Source organism: Phoca vitulina, unplaced genomic scaffold, assembly GCF_004348235.1.
Source record: "Phoca vitulina isolate PV1807 unplaced genomic scaffold, GSC_HSeal_1.0 scaffold1, whole genome shotgun sequence".
Lineage (NCBI taxonomy): Eukaryota > Metazoa > Chordata > Mammalia > Carnivora > Phocidae > Phoca > Phoca vitulina.
The window spans coordinates 79,572,662-79,587,001 of record NW_022589704.1 but is presented as its reverse complement, the minus strand read 5'-3'; the positions used below and the strand labels follow the sequence as shown (position 1 = coordinate 79,587,001).

The 14,340-nt window shown below is 44.2% G+C and overlaps 1 protein-coding gene across 2 annotated transcripts in view; it reads left to right on the top strand.

Moving 5' to 3' along the window:
- KIF5C (kinesin family member 5C) overlaps positions 1 to 9,147 on the top strand; it is a 138,595-nt gene extending 129,448 nt beyond the window's left edge. For both annotated transcript variants that reach the window (XM_032410769.1, XM_032410789.1), the window contains exon 26: positions 7,482 to 9,147. The gene's annotated coding sequence lies outside the window, so the exon portion shown is untranslated. The remainder of the gene's footprint in view (positions 1 to 7,481) is intronic.
- Positions 9,148 to 14,340: the final 5,193 nt, after the last annotated feature.

The following is a 14,340-nucleotide window of genomic DNA, read 5'->3' as shown; positions in this document are numbered from 1 at the left end:
GTGCAAGAAGCCAGGTAAGCAGCAGGGAGGCAGGGAGATGGGGTTGCAGGCTGGAGAAGAGAGAAGGTGTGAAGTAGACCTCTGAGGCAGTACTGAGTGCTTATTCATGGCCCCACATTCAATGCAGACATCATTTAGATATCTCGTCTGGCTCCCTGGCTCTGCGGGCCCTGCGGTGGGACTTCCTTCCAGGTAGTGCTTTGACTAGCCGCTGGCTGCTTGTTCAAGTGCGTCCACCAGATGGCGCCAGTGGGGCACCGCTGGAACCTCGCTATTTTCTAAAAGGCTTTGAGGCAAAAGGGTCTTTTGACTCTCCTTTATTTAGGCCATTATTTCTTGGATTTGAATAGTAAATACAGTACTTTTCAGGGGATAAAGTTCTCATATTACTCAGAGTTTTTTTTTTTTTAAATTAGGTATTTGCAAATTTACAATAGCATATACTTACAGATCTTACATAACTATCAAGTCAAAACAAATTTAGAAGTTAGATTGAAATGAACCATAAACCAAAATCAAATTACTAACCTTAACAGAAGTTAATAAAAGATGGCTTTTCTCTGAAAAGAGCTGGGTGCAATGTGATTCTGGGATGTGTTGCTTCTAGGAGAGTCTGGCTTACCTGTGTTGCTTCTGTGTGCCATGGCGGGGCTCACTTCTTTCGTTCCCTTTCTGTGGGAAAACCACTGCGGAGGGGCACCTAGCTGGCTCATTCGGTAGAGCATGTGAGTCTTGACCTTGGGGTTGTAAATTTGAGCCCCATGTTGGGTGTAGAGATTACTTAAAAATAAAGTCTTGAAAAAAGAAAAGAGAAAGAAAGAGAAACATGGCAGAATCACTGCATACCTTCAAGCCGTTTTGTCGTCTTGTGGCTGGAAGCCATCATTGTCCTGCTGCGTCCAACTTTAGCTGAAGGATATTTAAGTTGTGAGGAGTAGTGTCCACTTGGTCGTAGCATAAAGCTTGTGTGGGGCTGAAGTTGCATGGGAATGCTTGGTTGCAAGGTAGTCAGCTAGATAATCTAGAATACCCACATATTTTTTTAAAAGATTTGTTTATTTATTTGAGAGAGAGAGTGTGGGTGGGAGGGGAAGAGGGAGAGAGAGAGAAGCGACTCCCTGCTGAGGAGAGTCTGATGCGGGGCTCCATCTCACAACCCTGAGATCGTGACCTGAGCCAAAATCTAGAGTCAAATGCTTACCCGCTTAACCAACTGAGCCACCCAAGCACCCCTAGAATATGCACATATTAATGATTTCGATTTTTGTGGAAAGAAAAACATAGAATTAAAAATACTGTGAAATAAATGAAATGCCCAGGATGCCTCTCACTTTGTTGATGTAGGTAAAGACTCTGATATTTTGAGGACTGTAGTTTTATTAAAAAACCATATATATTAAGTCTAGAAATCATAGCCTATAAAGTTTTGGGGTGCCTGGGTGGCTCAGTTGGTTGGGCATCCAGCTCAGTTTTGCCTCAGGTTATGATCTCAGGGTCCTGGGGTTGAGCCCCACGTCAGGCTCCACACTCAGCTTGGAGTCTGTTTGTCCCTCTCCCTCTGCCCTCCCCACCCCGTCTCAAATAAATAAATAAATAAAATATTTTTAAAAATTAAGTTTTAATAAATTTTGATAAAACATTTGGTAAAATCACAGTGGTAGAGCCAATAGGAACTCATTAGGGCTCTTACAGAAGAAGCAATTCCATGTTTTTAGACTATGATTTCATGCTTTGAGGCATAAAGAAAACAGCCCTAGAAAAGCATGTCTGCGATTTATAGTAGGGTCACATGGGTGAATGCAACTACAAAGAGCCATCCAAGCAGACCAGGTGTTCTGTTATGACCTCTGATTTATGTGACATTCCCTGGATCAGTGACAGTCACTGTAGGATGGCTCTGTCTTCAGGTTTTACTACCTTAAGACCTTTATTGTGAATATATCTGTTAGTTGTTAGTAAAAATAATACCTTTACATTCTTAAGTGGTGTGCTGGAAGCAGACACAGAACACAGATCTCCAGGCTGTCACGACTGGTCCCTTTTGCTGCCCTAAGGTCATCTGTGACTGAGGCCCTGAAATACTGGACCCTGTGTGTCCTGTGTGCCTGTCATAGTCAGGGTCTTCGGGCTTGGCCCAGACATTTGGAATGCACAAATGGTTTTCTACTCGTAAGTCTTGTCACGGGGGCGCCTGGGGGGCTCAGTGGGTTAAGCGTCTGCCTTCGGCTCAGGTCATGATCCCGGGGTCCTTGCTTCTCCCTCTCCCTCTACCTGTAGCTCCCCTTGCTTGTGCTCACACTGTCAAATAAATAAAAAAAAACTTAAAAAAAAAAAAAAGCTTACTTGTTGCTTAATTGTCACAGTAAGCTACACCCAAAAGGGGAAATTCCAAGTGTACATTAGAGACAGGAAGTCCAGTATTTTCTAGGTTAGCACTTAAACCTCAGACTTACTTGACTCAAAGTCTTTGGCCATTTCCCCACATTTACTACCTTCAGCTAAAGCCCAAAACTTCAGGGGCACGTAGGCCTCCAGCTCTTTTGTCTTTGAACTAGGAAGTCCGCTGTCTCTCAAACCCCCACCCCGCCCTTCATTGTTTTCCTCCACCTCAGGCAGAATAGAATTTTCTAAGCTTCTGACTACTAGAACAAAAAGGCAGCCCTTCCCTGTTTAGTCCTTAGGCAGGCTGAACTTTCCAAGCTGGCGCTTCCTCATTTACACTCTCTTCGCTTTTCTAAATCTCTTTCCTTCTTGTTACTTTTCTCTCTGTCCTGAATATCTGGACCTAAACCATCTTGCATCATTGGTGGGGTTCACCTTGACCATTCTCCTGGTTATGATACCCACTTAATCACAAATAAAAAATGTCATATGTACCTAAAATGTACAAGTTGCCTTGTGCCCACAGCAGAAATGGATTCGCTCCCCACGTGGAGGGTGGGCGAGAAGCTGCTTTTGAGTTTAACCCTCCGAAGTAGTAAAGTCAGGGCACACATGTGGTCTACATCGGAGCCGCTGGCCGTTCAGCTTGCTCCTGCTGTTGGAAAATCCTAGCAATGAGATGATTGAGACACAAGAATGTGAATCCCCTCTCCGCAGGGGGACTCTTTGCTACCAGCGGGGTACATAGCTGGGCGATTGTGGGTTCAGGATACGGAGCTGGGCTGCCTGGGGTTGAATCTCAGCTTGGTCATGTACTAGGTAAGTTACTTCATCTCTTTGTGCCTCCTTGTCCTCTGTAAAATGTGCCAAATGACTGTACTTTTCACAGGGTGGCTGTGAGGATTAAATGCATTAATACACAGAGAGCTTAGGCAGGTGCCTGGCAGAGAGCAGGCATGCGGCGTTGGCCCGTGTTGACGTTATGCCATCCTACCTTCTCCAGGGAGGCCAAGTGAACTGTCAAGATCACACATCTTGTCCGTGGTGGGTCCTGGACCGTGAACTCTGATCCGCTGGGCAGCAGTTCCTAAAGTCCCTGGCCTTAAGACCCTTTGTAGTCTTAAAAAGTATCAACATCAAAGAGATTTTATATTCCTGAGCTATATCTCTTGATATGTTTTATATTATTGATATAAATTGAAGCAAAAATTTTAAATATCACTACTGTTAAGACAAATGTCACTTTTAATGAAACGTAATTATTTTCCAAAATGAAAACTTAGCAGAATGGAATTGCTTTGCAGGTTTGCAGATCTCTTTAATATTTGGCTCAGTGGACAACACTGGATTCTCATATCTGCTTCTGCGTTCTCTCAGTTGCAGTGTCTTATTTTAGTTGAAGAAAACTGAGCCTTGTCACTCCAGACAGGATTCTTAGGTGCGGAGAAGTTATGATCATAGCACCTTCTTTCTCTCTTTTTTAAAGATTTTATTTATTTATTTACTTGAGAGAGAGAATGAAAGAGAGAGAGCATGCGAGCGTGCACGAGTGGGAGGAGGGGCAGAGGGAGAGGCAGAGGCTTAACCAACTGAGCCACCCAGGCGCCCCCATAGTACCTTCTTCATCACAGGCTTGCTCTGAGAATTGAATGAGAGATGTGAAAGAAGAGTGGAAAGTCCTGGGAGAGCGTGTGGCAAAAATTAGGGCCTCACAAGTATTAGCCAATGGTATGTCGTGGGGACAGGCCTAAACAGCATAGAGAAAACGGGACTCAGGGAGAGGGGCCAGTAAGCAGTGCAGGCGGGCACTGCGGCCTGGGACGTGGAAACCAGCATTGTGCGCTCAGACGGAGCAATGGTGAGGGCCTGGAAGGAAGAACGATCGTCCCCCACAGCAGATTGCACTGATGCCGCTGCTTCTCTTCAGCAGTGATACGTAGAGTACAGTTGGCAATTCTTAGAAAGTGGGCACTGAATGGTAGAAAGGCAGGAGAAAGGATAAAACTACGCGCTGTTTGGATTAAGCATAAATCTGCTTGCAAGCAATTGCAAAAGCCAAAGTTTGGGGAAAACCTCTCAATACTTCTTGCAAAACCCTTGTATAATTCGCTTCTTTCTTCAGCCTTCTCACCCCTTCTAAAGAAAGGCGATTTTATTTCCTTCTGAGCCTGGTCACACGTTGCCACTCTGTTACCATCTCCAGTCTGGCAGAGGTGCAGGGATGGCCTTGTAGCAGGTCACTTGGGCCAGTACCGTGCTTTTCAGGGAGTAACCACTCTGAGCCATCCAAGAGGGTCAACAGAACTGGGTTTTAAATGTTCTCGATGTTTGCCAGCCTCTCTGGGTTGGCCACTCTCGGCGATCAGAACGGTCAGAAGTTGTTTCTCCAGGAGCTAACCCATTTACCTTTATAAGTTCTATCCATTTTCTCTCCTGAATTTATCAGAAGAGATGAACATTCAGATAGTTGGGAGATGGACGGGAGTATCCCAGTTGACTCCTTTCTTCTTGGGCCTGCTGGAAAGACTGCATTGGCAGACAGGCTGGACAGATCTGTAACTCAGGATGAAGATGGACCACCTCTTTAGAATAACCTTTATTGGTGGACTCCCTGTGTTTTTCCTTTCGGCAGCCTGTCACAGTCTCTGTCTTCTTTCGCCCTCCTTGAAGTGACTAAGCAGGTTGGGTGTCCTTTGTGTCCCCCTCTTTCTTCTGTACCATTAGCCAGAACGTGCTGAATCTTGCACATGGAGGGGTGGGGGATTTGAACGAAAGGTCGGCTGGTGGAAATTGTGTGACTTCACGGTCTGTGGGCATTGTTGAGGCCGCCCCATCGAGCGTGTGTCTAATGCTCTGTCAGCACATTAAGCCCTAAGGGCATGCAGGAAGACCATCTCATCTGACCAGGGTGACCCATAAGTGATCCTGAGATGGTGTGTTTGGAGAAATGAACCTGTAAGAAAAGCGAAATGGGGATTCGAGCGGTGATATTCAGAAAACATCCCTGCGCCGCTTGGTTTTCGGCTCGAAATGAATTTAAATGACCACTATGACCAGGCTTTTGGACTTTTTCTTGTCCTAATAATAAGCACAAAATCTTACCAGAGAGGCTAAACATTAAAGATGCTCTTCCCATAAACAAATCTCTTTCTCTGACATCTAAAAATGACATGAATATTACCATATAAGGTTGTTTAAGCCATTTTTGATTGAGCAGCTTTATATCTGTGAATAGTTACATCACTGGAGCAAGAGGTGGTAATTACCAAATGAGCTCTCTGAGTTTTTATTTTTTTGTGTCTGGGAGGAGGGGGTATTATAAAAAGGAATATGTTCTTTTTTTCCTCTTCTTTTTCCCCTCCACCCACTTTGCTCTTATGTACTTTTATAATCCCTTTTTACACCCTGAATTTTTTCTGTTGATTTATAATTTACATTTTGCTTATTTATATAAACTATGTGAGGTTGCTTACAATATTGTAACATACGAGTCGGGAGAGTGAAGAGAAACACATTAGAGGGGGAGAGAGCATTGTAGCAGGAATCTGAGATGGGTGTTTACCAAAGCTGAGCCCTGAATTTGGATCTAAGCCTTCTAGAGGCAAGAACAGAAAGCACGTGTCAGGTTATGGAGTTCCTTTTATTTTTTTTTATTTTTTATTTTTTTTTAAAGGTTTTATTTATTTATCTGAGAGAGAGAATGGGAGACAGAGAGCATGAGAGGGGGAGGGTCAGAGGGAGAAGCAGACTCCCCGCTGAGTGGGGAGCCCGATGCGGGACTCGATCCCGGGACTCCAGGATCATGACCTGAGCCGAAGGCAGTCGCCCAACCAACTGAGCCACCCAGGCGCCCCTATGGAGTTCCTTTTAAAATCAGATGAGCACATGGATTTTTCTTAGTGTCTATCATATTTCTGTGCCGGGCATTTCCCATGTCTCTCGAGGATGAGGCTCGACATACCCCTGCTATCGCCATCTCCCCACCCCACAAGCCCGGTGAGCTCTGCACAAAACCTATGGGAAGACCACAGACAGACCCAGGGCTTCCAGCTGGTGGGAGGAAGCTGAGCCTTTTGGTTCCCTCCTAAAAGATTTCATTTTATTTATTTATTTTTTTAAGATTTTATTTATTTGAGAGAGAGCATGAGAGGGGGGAGGGTCAGAGGGAGAAGCAGACTCCCCGCTGAGCAGGGAGCCTGACGCGGGACTCGATCCTGGGACTCCAGAATCATGACCTGAGCCGAAGGCAGTCACTTACCCAGGCGCCCCTAAGAGTAGATTTTACTGGAGTTGGTCCGAAGGCGACAGAGAGCACTCCAGGCTGGCCTCTGAGTCAGGACTAGCCCAGGCTTTTATCCGGGAGACCTCAGCATGATCGGATAGACCTCTCATGGGAAGTGGGGTGACATCCAGGGGGTGCCCTCTGAGTGACTCCATCAGCCCAGTGCAGTCAGGACTAGGAACCTCTTTCCTGGGTTAGGGGCCGTGTCTGACCTGCCTCAAAATCCTGACAAGTGTGAATGGTGTTCGAGTCTCCCTCAGGAATGAGAAAATGCATTATGTTTCTCTGAATACCACCAGTGTCGATAGATACAGACTTTTGGAAGAGACTGTTGTCAGGGCAAAAGCAGTAAGTAGGAAGCTGTGCTGTCCACCACGCTAGCCACAAGCCACATGTGGCTACTGAGGGCTCGAAATGTGGCCAAGTCCACATCGAGATGTGCCTACACCACACTGCAAACATTGTGGGAAAAAGACTGAAGTAGCTCCATGGTGATACCAACATAAGATTTCTCAACACATAGTACTGATCACATGTGGACATGATAATATATTGAATTTCTTGGGTTAAATAAAATGTTATTAAAATTAATTTTACTTGTTTCTTCCCACTTTTTAATGTGGCCACTTGAAAATTTAAAATTAAATATGTGGCTCACATGGTCTTTCTACTGGACAGCACTGGTCTAAATATCTAGAATGTTTATCTAAATATCTGATTACTCCAGATACTCCAAATACCAAAACATTTGTCTGAGGAATGAAATTCCACTGTGTCCTCTAACTCCCGTGTTCTCTCTCTGGTTCTCTCTCAACAGATACGGCTCTCCACGTAGCATGTCAAGGACTACATTAATCACCAATTCCTTTATTCCCCACCCCCTCCACAACTTCCATTTTCTTTACACTTGCTTACCCCAGCCATCTGCAGTACACCAGTTTCAGATATTTGAGCTGTGTAGAATCTCTGTGTGTACAGATGTGTGCTTGGACTTTTCTCTTCCTGAGAAATCTGAAGGGGCTGATTACAGAAGATCCGCTTACTCCTGGGAACGAGGCCCAGGGACTAGGCTATTGGGTGGTCTCTGGGCGGCCCCTGGAGCCTCCTTCCTTGGTAGTGTGCCGTCCCAGCAGACGCCCTCACGTGCCATTCCCTGGGGGGGATCAACCAAGTGCCGTGGAGGCGGGGGGCTCGTGCTCTGCTGCAGCTGTCTGGTTTCCTGTGAAATAAACACATTCCTTTATATTTTTAGGGAACAAAAAAAAAAAGTGCTGCTACGAGGTTCAAAATTTTCATTCTGAACACTTTTCCGAAACAAATCACCCCAAAGAAGCATTTTGAATCCCCCCCGGTCACATCTTTGGATCTGTAAAAACATCTTTTAGGAGGGCATCTGTTAAGAAGCAAAGCAAATTTCTTCAAGGCAGAAAAACAATCTGACAGTAGCGATGTAGAATTTGTTCATTCAAACACATCCATGTAAATGCAGAAAATCATAAAATTCACCTGAGCTGCTTGCTACTAAACCTGCAGCAACTAGTCTCAGCCAGCCCAGTTTGAACATCCTTCCTTCGGAAGTGTTGAAAATGCTGCAAAGTTGGATGATTGGAAATAGGGTGGCCCTCCTGGCCTCCTCCTCCCTGATCCTACTGGAGCTCGCATTGGGGATGGCCTCTTTCCGTAAGGGAACCATCTTAAGCTTGGAGGGGGTATGGCCAGTTGAAATCCAGGATCAATTCCAGCAGTTGGAAAAGGAAGCCTTGGGGCGGGGGAGTGACTGACGCATTTTTGTGCCTACGAATAAGTTGTTATTTTAACCCTTCATTGCTGAATGTTTATTTGACTTCTCTCTCTGGCATCAGATAGATTCATCTTCTTAGGCAGAATGTGAAGAAATCAGTATGGATGGATTTTTTTACATTTAACTATTGGTTTTTTCCAACATACGAATTTAAAGCTGAATCAACTCTTACTTCCAGTTGCGGATTTTAAAAGGATTGATTTCCAAGTAGGAAAGCCTTCAGGGAAGCTGACAAAGATTCAGTTAACTTGGTCTTGTGTGCTGCTACTAGTTTTGACAAATTTGAGGGTAAGTCAGTGACAACCAGACCAATCTCAGTGAACGCACCCATCCGATCTCGGTGCCTGCCCAAGATGAGTGAGCTGGCGCTGTCCCTGCTGCTGTCACCACTGGAATGAAACGTAGGCCGGGGAGACATTGAGCTTTCTCTTCGTTGTGTGAGTTGTAGTTCGAGGGCGTGTGTGTGTGTGTGTGTGTGTGTGTGTGTGTGTGTGTCTGTGTCTGTGTGTGCGCCCGCGCATGCATGTGTAAGGCACTGAGGACTGTGAATTGACTTCCAAACTTTTCTTGTATAAAATTTCCCTAACACAGCAAAGCTGCTTTGACTTAATTTATTTGTTAAATGTTGTACTTTGTTTATATGTGTTTTGTTTTTTGGGGGGGGAGTAAAGAGAAAGAAGAAGACCAATTCTAGTGAAATATTTATTTCACAAACATGACGATTTTGCATTCATTTACACTTCAAAAATTCTTTTGATTTTCTTATATTGCCAGTACTTGCCCAATAGAGCTGCTCCATGACTGTTTGCAGTCTGATAGAAGGGCCCTTGTAGGGCAGGTTTTGCAAACTTGATCAGGTAATAACATATGCCATAGATTATAATCTTGCTGTGAATATGTTTGGCTCTGATTTTAGAAGCTAAAACATTGGTCTTGGAGAGGATTGCCAATTAATAGTTGTCATACCACTGTTGTCTATTATGCAACTGTATTTATGTGTGGAAATTGAACAAAGGTCAATAATTCTTTTTTGGGGCTCTCTTGTTAATAGATTATTTTAAATTCTCCTCAAAGTAACTTTTCCCTGGGTACCCCTTTTCTATTTCTAAAGAATTGCTTGGCCCTTTCATGTTTCAAAAAGAGCCACACGTTTCACTTGTAGTCCCATATATTTTGATCTCCACAAAGGACTCACAAAATTCACACGACTTTTATTCACAGAGAAAGTTGGCTTTGATGTCTCTTAAAGATCATTCTGCTACTTGCTGATCAGCCAGTCAGTTCACCTAGCTTCAATCTTTATAGGACCTCAAAATTAACTTTCCTACACTGTGACTAAAAGGCGGGCAGATTATTGGAATGGATTCTACAGCATATTCAAGTGGATCCCTAAATATTACTTTATATGGTAAACTAAGATCAGGACCATATCCTCTGTAGGACACTTTTTAAAAAGCCACATTTATGCAACTTTCATTTTTTTAAAAATTATTACTCCTTTACATTTGTACTCTAAATATAAAAATCGCACTTCTGAATGGCTGAGCCTGTGATTATATTTTTGTTTGTATGCTACTTTTTGTGAGAGAGAGAGAGAGAACGTGTGTTTCTCCTCTGTGAATAATTTTCTATCTCATGCTTCTTGAAAGTTTACTTTTTGATGCTAATAAGGGAATAGCCAGATGGTTTATACAAATAATCTCTACCTGCAGGATGGTGGATTGTTAAATTAGAGAAATGCTGTTTGGGATATCAAGATTTATGGTTGGATTCAACTTAACCAATTACATTTTTATAATGGAGTATATTCCTTCATTGACTGTATTATCAATTCATAAAGTGCTTTTAAAACTTTAAAAGATTTATGGTTGGAGACTAAAATATATTAATGCCAAATGTGTTTTGGTCAATTACTAGAGAATTCTGTACAAATGCATCATCTCTTCAAATGCTGTACAGTTTGCTTGTTTGAATGGCAGGTAGTAGGGAGAATAAGTGTGGAGTAAGACTTAAAGGAAATAGTATCATGTGATTACAAAAATTAGAGTTCATAGAAATATTGGTATAAACGAAGAAATAAAAATATTTGTCTAGAATGTAGCATCTAGTGACTTTTTGATGCCCTAACTTCACATGAAGGAGTGATAGTTCTGTCCAAGGCCAGACTGAGCCATCACCAAGACTCATGGGGAATTATCGGTTCTCTTTTCCTAGAGGAATAACTGGAAGCAAATAGAAGTCTTAACAGTCCCCTTTTTGAAGTGTTTTTGTTCTGTTTTGTTGTTTTTAGCAGGGCAGAAGACATTTAGAGTCTGGCTACATGACCTATTGGGGAAGTTTTTCACTGGAAGGGGGTAGGGGGAAGGTTTCACTTCATTGTTTCACTCCTAATATTTTGAGCGAGCTAAAGGAACCATTGTAGTTTAAAGTGGTTTCATTTAACACTAACAATTTAGCCTTTCTAAAAGTATTGAAAAAGGGCTAGGTAACTGCTGAAGGAAGCCTTGCTCCATGAAGTCTGCTTACACATTTACATCTTGTGCACCAGTTTTAAAGACTTTTCATCGTGTGCAGATATAAGGGGAATAGGGCATTCTGTAGGATTATACGTGTCTAGTTTGTAAAGTATGTAATGTGTACTGCAGATGTGTGTTCTGGGGCTTTATGTATCTGTACAGTAGCTCTCATTAAAAAAAAAATTTGTGGACAAACTTGTTTTGGTGGTTTGAGGGGGAAAATGGCCGTTTATACCAAGTAATGATGCTGTAATATATAGTACATGTAACAAAAGATCTGGAAGTAACCCTCCCCTGGCCCGTGGGAAATTTTGGTTATCCTCTAGGTTCTAAAATGAAGATGTATGGATACTCTGGCAGACTGCATGTTGTATAATTTGAAAAATACTAAAAGTGGAAAATAAAATTGAGTTAAACTTTGTCTGGTCTGTTTTTTCTTGAGTTATCCTAAAGGCATTCCCATTGAAGGCCTCAATGCCCGTGTTGGGATGAACCATTGTCTGGCCTCAGAAGAAGAGTTCATTTCAGCGGACAGCCACTCAGACTCAAAGCATGAGTAAAGTCAGCCTTGACCTTTCTGCCCCCTCCTTGGTTCGAAGATCTGTTTTTATTTCTTAGTGAGGAACCCAGAAAACCTGACATTTGTTCCTTCAGCACTGAAATGATAGCAACTGATATAAATAAGCGCCTTAAACACTTTTTTAAGGTAAGATTGAGTTAAAGGTCAGTAGACCAGGGTAATAGCTGAATTTCTTCTTGCCCAAGTAAAGCACTTATTCCAACAATATGTTAGCGCAGTGGTATTCTTCAGCTAATGCATCAGAGCCCTGCACACGTTGAATGTTGAAAGATTATTGGCATCTTTTGAGAAGGTTGGCATGCTTGTGTTCCTGTTTAACCTACTGAGAGTATTAATGTATAGGTCTGGGGTCTTAGGAGAGGACGTTGGAGTGTGAAGCCTTTGGAGAATAACGAAAGGCAGGCTGCAGGACGATTAGATATGCTCTCAGCAAGGAGACTTCTGTAGCTCAGGGCACTGGAATCCTGTGGCCACACAGGCATTGTGTATGTGAAACACCCTCATTCTTGGTTTGCTTAATGTTGCATGAGAGCCAGACAGTAAATTGCTTTAATCAATTAAAAACGGGAAGGATGGGTGCCAAATGAACGTTTGGTAAGTGGGATTGAGGGCACTGCAAATGATGTGCTTTTATGATGTCTTACCCATCTTGCTTGAAATTGTTATTCTCCAAAGAACTCGGAAGAGGCCGTTTCCAGATATCAGATTGTTAAAGGTGACTTATGTAGTAAAACTTCAAATGTGGATGATATTTAGGCGGAAGCCTGTGTATTTAAGATGGGAAAGCAGTCCTCTGAACTTGATGACAGAGCAAATTTCAGCATCAGTGGGCAGTGACCCCACAGGTCCCAGAATGCAGGGGCTCTGCAGTGCAGGAGCATTGCACGGACACCCACTGTTCCCTGGGTTCCTGCAAGTCTTTCTCGACGTTTCCTGTTCCATCGAGCCCTGAATGGTGCTCGGGCTATGCCTGGGAAGTACAGAGCCCGTGAGTATCTGTGGGAGAATGTGGAGCTGAAGCCATAGCCTGCAAAGGTAATTACTGATGACGTGTGTATTGGTGGGTTTAATTGTGGCATTTGTGACAGGTTACATCTTGTGATTTGTCTTCTGTACATGATAAATGGAACAGAAGTAGGAGGCATCTCTCAGGTGACACATCAAATGAAAATGTGGGCTCACTTGACAAAAGGCATCCTGAGCCATGGGGTGTTTACTCTCCCTTTGGCGTTTGCTGGTTCCTCATCCAATCTGCAAAGAACACGACAATTTCTGTGTGGTTAGTTGGGCTCAGAATAGTCAAAGACTTGCAGAGAACCCCTGTGGATCTTTCCACTTTCTGCGCTGTGGATGGTGAAGGCTGGGATTCATCTGCTTTGCTTCCCCAGCGCCAGTGCTCAGTTTGGGAGCCCCTCCTGGTCTGGCACCCTCCAAACCCTCACCCCTCCCCGTGACCAGACTGCGAGTAATTCTCTTAGGCCTGCTCTTCAAAAAATGTACCGGAAGTCCTGTTTTACTCCTTCAGAATGTATACATCAAACTAGAGAAACTGGCAAACTTGTTCCCGATGCCGTGTAACAGCACCAGAACCTCAGAATGCTCAGCTGCAGGAAGGAGCCAGTGAATGCCAGACACTGTTTTAAGTGGTTTACATGTATAAATCCATCTAATCCGCTTAATAACCCCACGAGGTAGGCACCATTATCTCTAGTGGGGAGGAAACAGGCACAGAGAGGTTCGGTCACTTGCCCAAGGCCTCACAGTTGGGAGGAGGAGTCAGGATCGAAACCTGGGCAGTCTGGTCCCGAGGTCTGTGCTCTGGGCAGCTGGTAACACTGCCTCTCAGAACAGTGCTGTGTGTGTGTGTGTGGCGATACCCACAACCAGCCTCAAAAATCCTTTTGTGAAGAATTTATACCAAGTTTTATACCTTTGCCACTTTTCTGTTTTCTCCTGTCAGAGGAATCTGAGAATTCCTTGTTAGTTGAATTACGTTAGGCCGTCGAGTGCATCTGGGCAGGAGTCATCACAACAGTACTGAAGGAGGATGCCCCGCAGCAGGGGTGCCGGAGGATGCACCTCCTAAAGGCAGTCTGCGCGCCCCAGCGGTTGTCAGGATCCTTCTTCCATGCCACAGACACTTAGAAGGCTGCAGTCACTCCTGTCAGTTCCCTACTGTTTGCTGTAAGAATTTAGCTTAACTCATGTTCACTTTTTTTTCTTCTCTTTAGGACGTTAATGATCTCTGGTTGCTTTTTAAAATATATAACTTATGTTCTCTGCTGTTTAAGCTCCCGATAAAGCAGGGTTCTCTTGCCCCATCTGGGCCAGCTCTAATGGGAAGTCTGAGGGGCACTGGGTGGGTCCCCCTTCCCCAGGTCACTGTGAGGCCTTGGAGGAGGCTGCTCAGGGAGCCCCGCTGAGAGGAGCCGCCCCTACCTCACCTCCAGCCTTGTCAGGATGATTAATAGAGTCTCCTTTTAATGCTTTAGGTTTAGAAAAAGTACACATGCCAACCATACCACACATGCATCTGCAAGTCCAGCTACAGAAAGGGGCAGAAACAGTAAAGGGGGTTCCCTTGTGAGCAACTCCCCCCCACTCCGCTTTACCACAGACTCCATTTACCTGTGCCTCTCCCGTCTGAGGGTGCTTCTGATGGGCTACCGCAGAGTTGGGGAGGAAGGCTGCGGGCGGATTCGTCTGGTCACGGGTTGCTGCCTCCTTCAGGCAGGCTGCTTGCCTGCAGACCCCATCACCAGCCTGGCCTCTTTGCCCT